The sequence below is a fragment of the Panthera onca genome, chromosome D1 (assembly GCF_046562875.1).
Source record: "Panthera onca isolate mPanOnc1 chromosome D1, mPanOnc1 haplotype 2, whole genome shotgun sequence".
NCBI classification, from domain to species: domain Eukaryota; kingdom Metazoa; phylum Chordata; class Mammalia; order Carnivora; family Felidae; genus Panthera; species Panthera onca.
In genome coordinates, this window is record NC_138348.1 from 6,462,758 (window position 1) to 6,470,379 (window position 7,622).

Genomic DNA, 7,622 nt, shown 5'->3' on the forward strand with positions numbered 1-7,622 from the left:
GTGGGCAGGCTCTTTCCTTCTCTAGCCACGCTCACTTCTCAGGGGAGCTCATCCGGTCCGACACAAGCCATCCTCTGCCTTCCACCCGCCCCCAAGTTTACATGTCTCAGCCCTGACTTCTCCCCAAAACTCCAGACTGCTATCTGACAGCCACGTGACACCCCACTTGGATGACGCGTGAGCATCTTAACTTGACGTGTTGAAAGTAAGACTCTCCCCATCTCGGTCAAGGCCACATCCATCCTTCCTGTTCAGACCAAAACCCTGGCAGCATCCTGGGTTCCTCTCTCCCACACGCCACGCCCCACGCCCTAGCAAACCCTGCTGGTGCCGCCTTCAGGATTCATAGAGAATCCAGCCACTTCTCCCCACCTCCACTGTGAAGACGCTCCCCCCCACCCCAAACCACCACCACTGCCTCTCCGCTGGATCACTTGGCCTCTTCCTGGCTTTTGCTCTTGCCCGACCCTGTTCTGTACTCAGCAGCCAGAATGATCCCGTTAAGGCCAGATCCTGTTCAAAACTCTCCGATGGACCCCATCTCTCATATAGCAAAAGCCAAAGTCCCCACCATGGCCTCCGAGGTCCTGTTTGGTCTGTCTGCCGCATGATTCTGCAGGTCCCATCACTGTCCCCCTTCACTCACTCTGGTACAACCACACGGCTCCTTCAGGATACCAGTCAGTCCCACCTCAGGGCCTTTGCACTTGCTGCTGCCTCTTCCTGAAATGCTCTCTTTCCAGAATCCCTATGGCTCACTCTCCCATTTCCTTCAGGTTTCTGCTAAAATGTCCCCCTAAAATGTCCCCTGAAGTGCCACTGTGCCCTTACTCTACTTTACTTACATATACACCTCATATATATTCATTTATTGCCTGCTCAAGGGCGTGGCTCTGGTAATCGGCCCCCTCTCTCCTGGGCAACTTTTCACTGTCTTTGGAATCATTTCCATCAACGCAAACGTGCTGTGATTTCTCTCTTGACCTCACTTCTCCTTCCCCAGTACTGCCCTATTTCTCAATTCCCCTTGGCAACAGAACCTCCTGACAGAGCTGATCTGTCAACTCAGTCTCAATTGCCAACATGAATCTCCCCCTCCTGTTCTCTCTCGGACCCTCTCCCATCGGGCCGCCCACCTGCTCCTGCTTCAGTCACCAGCCACCTGACCTGTTGTTAACCCAAGATGCCCTGGATCCTCCTACCTCTCTGGTCACTCCTTCCCAGCGACTTTGCTGGCCCCTCCTCCCCTCCCAGGAGCCGGCTCAGCCCGTGCTCCTTTGTGTCCACATTCACGCTCCTGGTGGTCTCATCCAGGCTCGTCTTTGAAATACCATCTATCTGCAAATGAGTCTCAAAGTCATCAGTACTCCTGGCATCTCTCTCACACTTGGAACTCGATTCCTTTCTCCCAAATGCCAAATTTCTACTCCACTCCTCTGCCTGGATGTCTACTAGGCATCTCAAGTGTACTGGGTCCCAAACTGAGCTCTCTATCTTCCCCACAGGCCTCCCCATCTTGGAGGAGTGGTTATCTATCCTTCCAGTTTCTTAAAAAAAATTTTTTTTAATGTTTATCTATTTTTGAGAGACAGACAGACAGAGCCCGAGCTGGGGAGGGCAGAGAGAGAGGGAAACAGAATTTGAAGCAGGCTCCAGGCTCTGAGCTGTCTGCACAGAGTCTGATGCAGGGCTCGAACCCACGAACTGTGAGATCATGACCTGAGCTAAGTCAGACCCTAACCGACTGAGCCCCCCCCCCCCCAGGCACCCCTATCCTTCGAGTTCCTTGAGCAAATCCTGGACTCCCCTTTCTCTTCCCCATCCTATCTGACAGTTAATCCTCATGTCAAAGTGTATTCAGAGTTGGAACACTTTCCACCACCTGAGCTCAAACCACTGTCAACACTCACCTAACTTTACCATTTTAACCACTTTTAAGTGGACAATTCAGTGGCATTAGTATACTTATAAAATGTTGTGCAACCATCACCGTTATCAATCTCCGGAACATTTTTTATCCTCCTAAACTGAAACTCTGTCCCCATTAATTAAATAATAACTCCCCATCTCCCCAGTCCCTGGCAATTACCATTCTATTTTCTGTCTCTCCGTGTTTGATTATCCTAGGGGCCTCATGTAAGTAGAATCCTATCATATTGGTCCTTTGGTAACTGGCTTGTTTCACTCAGTGTGATGTCCTCAAGATTCATCCATGTTGCACCGTGTGTCAGAATGTCCTTTCTTTTTCGGGCCGAGTACTATTCCATGACTGCATCTAGCACATTGCATTTACCCGTTTACCTGTTGATGGGCACTTGGGTTGTTTCCAGCTTTCGGCCACTATGAACCACGCTGCTGTGAACGTGGACGCGCAGCTCTCTGTTCCAGTCCCTGCTTTCCATTCTCTCGGGTGTGTCCTCAGAAGTGGGAGCACCAGGTTAGATGGTAATTCTATGTTTAATCTCTTGAGCAACCGTCACACTCTTTTCCATAGTTGGTTGCACCACGTTACGCTCTCAACAACAACGCACAAGGTACCAATTTGTCTATATCCTTGCAATCCTTGCTACGTTCTGGGGTTTTTTGTTTGTTTGTTTGTTTTTGTTTTGCGTCTGCATTTTATTTTGTTTTGATAGTAGCCTCCTTGCAGATGTGACCTGCAATGGTCTTGAAAACTCAAAGTCAAAGTCCTACAATGGCCTATGGTCACCCGGCCCCCAACTCCACTGGCTCTCCCACTTCGTCCTCAGCTGCTTATCCCACCTCCACCCCTTTGCTTCTAGCTCTTCTTTGGGATACATCAGACAGGGTCTCACTTCTGCCCTGGCCCTTCCCCCTACCTGGATGCTCTGTCCCCAGATGTCTGTGTGGCTCAGGCCTTCAACTGCTTCCAAGGTAGTGCTCAAATGTCTACTTTACAGAGACCCCACCCTGACCACCCTATTTAGAACTACAACCTGCACCAAAAACACGCATTCAACCCCTCTTATTCTGCTTTTTCCCATTGCACATATCACTTTCTATTTTTTTTAATTTATTTTATTTTTAGAGAGAGCGCACACACAAGCAGGGAAGAAGGGCAGAGGGACAGAGAAAGAGAATCTTAAGCAGGTTCCACACTCAGAGTGGAGCCCAACCCAGGGCTCAATCCCACAACGCTGGGATCGTGACCTGAGCTGAAACCAAGAGTCAGATGCTGAACCGACCGGGCCACCCAGGTGCCCCAGCACGTGTCACTTTCTAACCTTCACCGTTTGCTATGGGCTGACATCCTTTCACCCTTAAACTCAGACGTTGACATTCTAACCCTCGGTAGCTCAGAATGTGACTGTATTTGGGAATAGGGCTTTTAAAGAGGTGATTAAGGGGATGCCTGGGTGGCTCAGTCAGTTAAGCATCTGACTCCTGATTTCAGCTCAGGTCATGATCTCATGATTTATGAGATTGAGCCCCGAATCGGGCTTGTGCTGCCAGCATGGAGCCTGCTTGGGATTCTCTCTCTCCCCCTCTCTCTGCCCCTCCCACACTCACTCTCTCTCATAGAGCAAATAAATATTTTTAAAAAGAAGCGATTAAGTTAAAATGAGGTCACAGGGGTGGCCCTCTCCCTAAAGAGGAGATCAGGACACAGACATACACAGAGGGAAGCCCATGTGAGGACACCAGAAGAAAATGGCCATCTACCAGCCAAGGAGAGAGGCCTCAGAAGAGGCCAAACCTGCCAACATCTTTTTTTTTAATTTTTTATTTTTGAGACAGAGAGAGACAGAGCATGAGCAGGGGAGGGACAGAGAGAGAGGGAGACAGAATCCGAAGCAGGCTCCAGGCTCTGAGCTGTCAGCACAGAGCCCGACACGGGACTCAAACTCACAGACTGTGAGATCATGACCTGAGCCGAAGTCGGACACTCAACCGACTGAGCCCCCCAGGCGCCCCCAAACCTGCCAACATCTTGATCTTAGACTTCTGGCCTCTAGATCTGTGAGAAAATAAATTCTTGTGGTGGAAATTTCTGCTGTCTGTAGCACCTTGTCATGGCGGCCTCAGCAAATGAATACAGCTTCTACTGATTATGGTCCGCTTGATTGTCCTTCCCAGTTAGCTCTCATCTCAGGGAGAGCAGGGCCTTCATTCGTGTTCACAGCTGTATCCTCAGCACCAAGGACAGAGCCTGCCCATCGTGGACCCTCAATAACTAGTCTGTGAGCCAATGGACGAACAAGGATACACCGCAGGGGCACCTGGGTGGTTCCGTCGGTTAAGCATCCAGCTTCAGCTCAGGTCATCATCTCGCAGTTCAGGAGTTCGAGCCCCGCGTCGGGCTCTGTGCTGACAACTCAGAGCCTGGAGCTTCCTTTGGATTCTGTGTCTCCCTCTCTCTCTCTCTGCCCCTCTCCCACTCACATTCTGTTTCTCTCTCTCTCTCCCTCTCTTTCTAAAAAATAAACATTTAAAAATTAAAAAAAAAAAAAGAATACACTGTAGATTGCTGTCATCTTAGGCCGAAACCCAGTGAGAATAACTTCCAGATGTTTTCAGGTTGTTGCCTCTCATTAACCTTCCTTCGGCTTCCAGATTGGGACCCAATAGTGGTTAGCAAGGTGACGTGAACACAACACCTTCTTTCAATAGCTGATGGGCACATACACAAGCATCTTCTTTTTTAAATTTTTTAAAAGTTTTATTTATGTTTATATAATCTCTACACCCAATGTGGGGCTCGAACTCATGACCCTGAGATCAAGAGTCGCATGCTCTTCTGACCGAGCCAGCCAGGTGCCCGAAACATTTCCCTTAATTTTAAAATCAAATTAAGGCGCCTGGGTCACTCAGTCAGTTAAGCATCCAACTTCGGCTCAGGTCATGGTCTCACAGTTTGTGGGTTCGAGCCCCGTGTCAGGCTCTGTGCTGACATCTCAGAACCTGGAGCCTGCTTCGGATTCTGTGTCTCCCTCTCTCTCTGCTCCTCCCCCACTCATGCTCTGTCTCTCTCTCTCCTTCAAAAATAAATAAAAACATTAAAAATAAAATTAAATTAAATTTTAGAGTAGGTTCTGTGCCCAACAGGGGGCCCGAACTCATGACCCCAAGATCAAGAGTTGCACTTTCCACTGACTGAGCCAGACAGAAGTCCCCCAGCATCTTTTTAAATATATACATACTTCACAGGAATAAATTATATCTCCCCTGAGGTGGAACTCAGAAAGGAAGGAGGAGCAGAGGGCATGGAAGGCACTCTGGACCGGCAGGACCCATCTTGAGGCTTTCATTTTGGGGCAATTTATGGGTGCTCCAGAGACCCTTCTGTGAACTTTCAGCCACAACCCCTGGCACCAGAAGCTGCCCCTGCTCTGCACCCAGGATTTCTTTCTCTGCAAAGTCCCCATCACCCCCATCACCATCGGGTGCTCCCTCGGACACACTTCCTGTCAAGCTAGTCCTGACCTGGATCCCTACCCACCGCGTCTTCTGCCCCTTGAGGTTGGAGGCTTGCTTCACTCTTGGGTCACAGGCAGTCCACTCCCTAACCAGCCCCTTCGCCTGTCACTAGGAAGGCAGCGGCTGTCCAACCTGTCCCCTTGCCATTTCCATTTCCTTGGGTCAGACTCCAGCGCTTCGATATTTCCAAATTTCTAGGAACACAGTTCTCTGAGCCCCTCTCAAAGTCTGAGGAGAGAGGAAGTCCAGCCCATCACCCCAGGTTTCTCTTCCTTGTACATCACCCGGGGTCGGGGTGGGTACTGGACTGGTGTTACCTGCTCTGTTCCCCTCCCGTTCTGCCTGCAAGGGGGTCTGGACCCTAGCAATGTGGGAGCCCTTGAACTATAGCTTTATGCTTGGCTTTCAATGCAAAAAACTGAGACCCAAGGGGTGCCTAGGTGGCTCAGTCAGTTAAGCATCTGACTTTGACTCAGATCATGATCTTGCAGTTTGTGGGTTCAAGCCCCACATCAGGCTCTGTGCTGACAGCTCGGAGCCTGGGGCTTGCTTTAGGATTCTGTGTCTCCCTCTTTTTCTCCCTCTCCCCTGCTCATGCTCTGTCTCTCTCTTTCTCAAAAATAATAAACATTAGGGGCGCCTGGGTGGCGCAGTCGGTTAAGCGTCCGACTTCAGCCAGGTCACGATCTCGCGGTCTGTGAGTTCGAGCCCCGCGTCAGGCTCTGGGCTGATGGCTCGGAGCCTGGAGCCTGTTTCAGATTCTGTGTCTCCCTCTCTCTCTGCCCCTCCCCCGTTCATGCTCTGTCTCTCTCTGTCCCAAAAATAAATAAAAAACGTTGAAAAAAAATTTAAAAAAAAAAAAATAATAAACATTAAAAGAAAAGCTGAGACCCATGTCAGTGGGTCATTATAATATCTTCTGATTGTGCGTGTGTGCATACATAATTTTTCAACAAAACAAGATCTACTTTTCTTACTTAATAGTATGTTATGAGACAGATGAACATAAGGGAAGGGAAGCCAAGATAATATTTAAAAAGGGAGGGGGGACAAAACACAAGAGACACTTAAATATGGAGAACACACAGAGGGTTACTGGAGGGGTTGTGGAAGGGGGGATGGGCTAAATGGGTCAGGGGCACTAAGGAATCTACTCCTGAAATTGTTGTTCCACTATATGCTAAGTTGGATGTAAATTTAAAAAATAAATTAAATTTAAAAAATAGTATGTTATGCTTGGGGCACCTGGCTCAGTTAAGCATCTGACTCTTGATTTCGGCTCAGGTCATGATCTCACAGTTCAGACTGAGTCCTACATTGGGCTATGCATGAACAGCGTGGAGCCTGCTTGGGATTCTCTTTCTCTGTCTGCCTCTCCCCCACCTGCCAGCGTGCGTGCTCTCCCTGTCTCACTCTCTCTGTCTCTCAAAATAAATAAATAAACATTAAACAAATAGTATGTTATACTCATTGTTTTGGGTCAGCACATGCAAAGCCACCTCAGCGTCACCACAGTCATTGGGCATCACAGCACGACCGACATAATGTAACCCTAACCCTAACTTGTCCCCCCTTCTGTCAAAGACACATGTGGCTCCCACTAGCTTCCCTACTACACACATTACAGCAGTGACATCCATGTAAATGCACCATTGCACATTGGATATTTCTGCAAGATAAATTCCTATAAGCAAACTTGCTGGCTCTAAGAAACTTACATTTTGATAACGCCCAGTCACCCCCGCCAAATGCTCAGTCAATGTGGATTTCCACCAACAGTGTTTACATTCTCCCCAGCAAAGTAGATCGTAATTTTTAAAAATCGTTAATGTGATGAAAAAAATGTGATCTCATTGTTGCTAAAACGTGCATTCCCTTTATTATCTGTAAGACTAGTAGTGTCTTTCCATTTCTTTTTTTTTTTTTAACGTTTATTTCATTTTGAGAGAGAGAGAGAGAGAGATGGAGCGTGAGCAGGGGAGGGGCAGAGAGAGAGGAAGACACAGAATCCAAAGCAGGCTCCAGGCTCTGAGCTGTCAGCACAGAGCCCAGTTTGGGGCTCGAACTCACAAGCTGCGAGATCATGACCTGAGCTAAAGTCAGACACTTAACTGACTGAGCCACCCAGGCGCCCCATGTATTTTCCTTTCTTTATGAGCCATTTGTGCTTACTCTGTGAACTG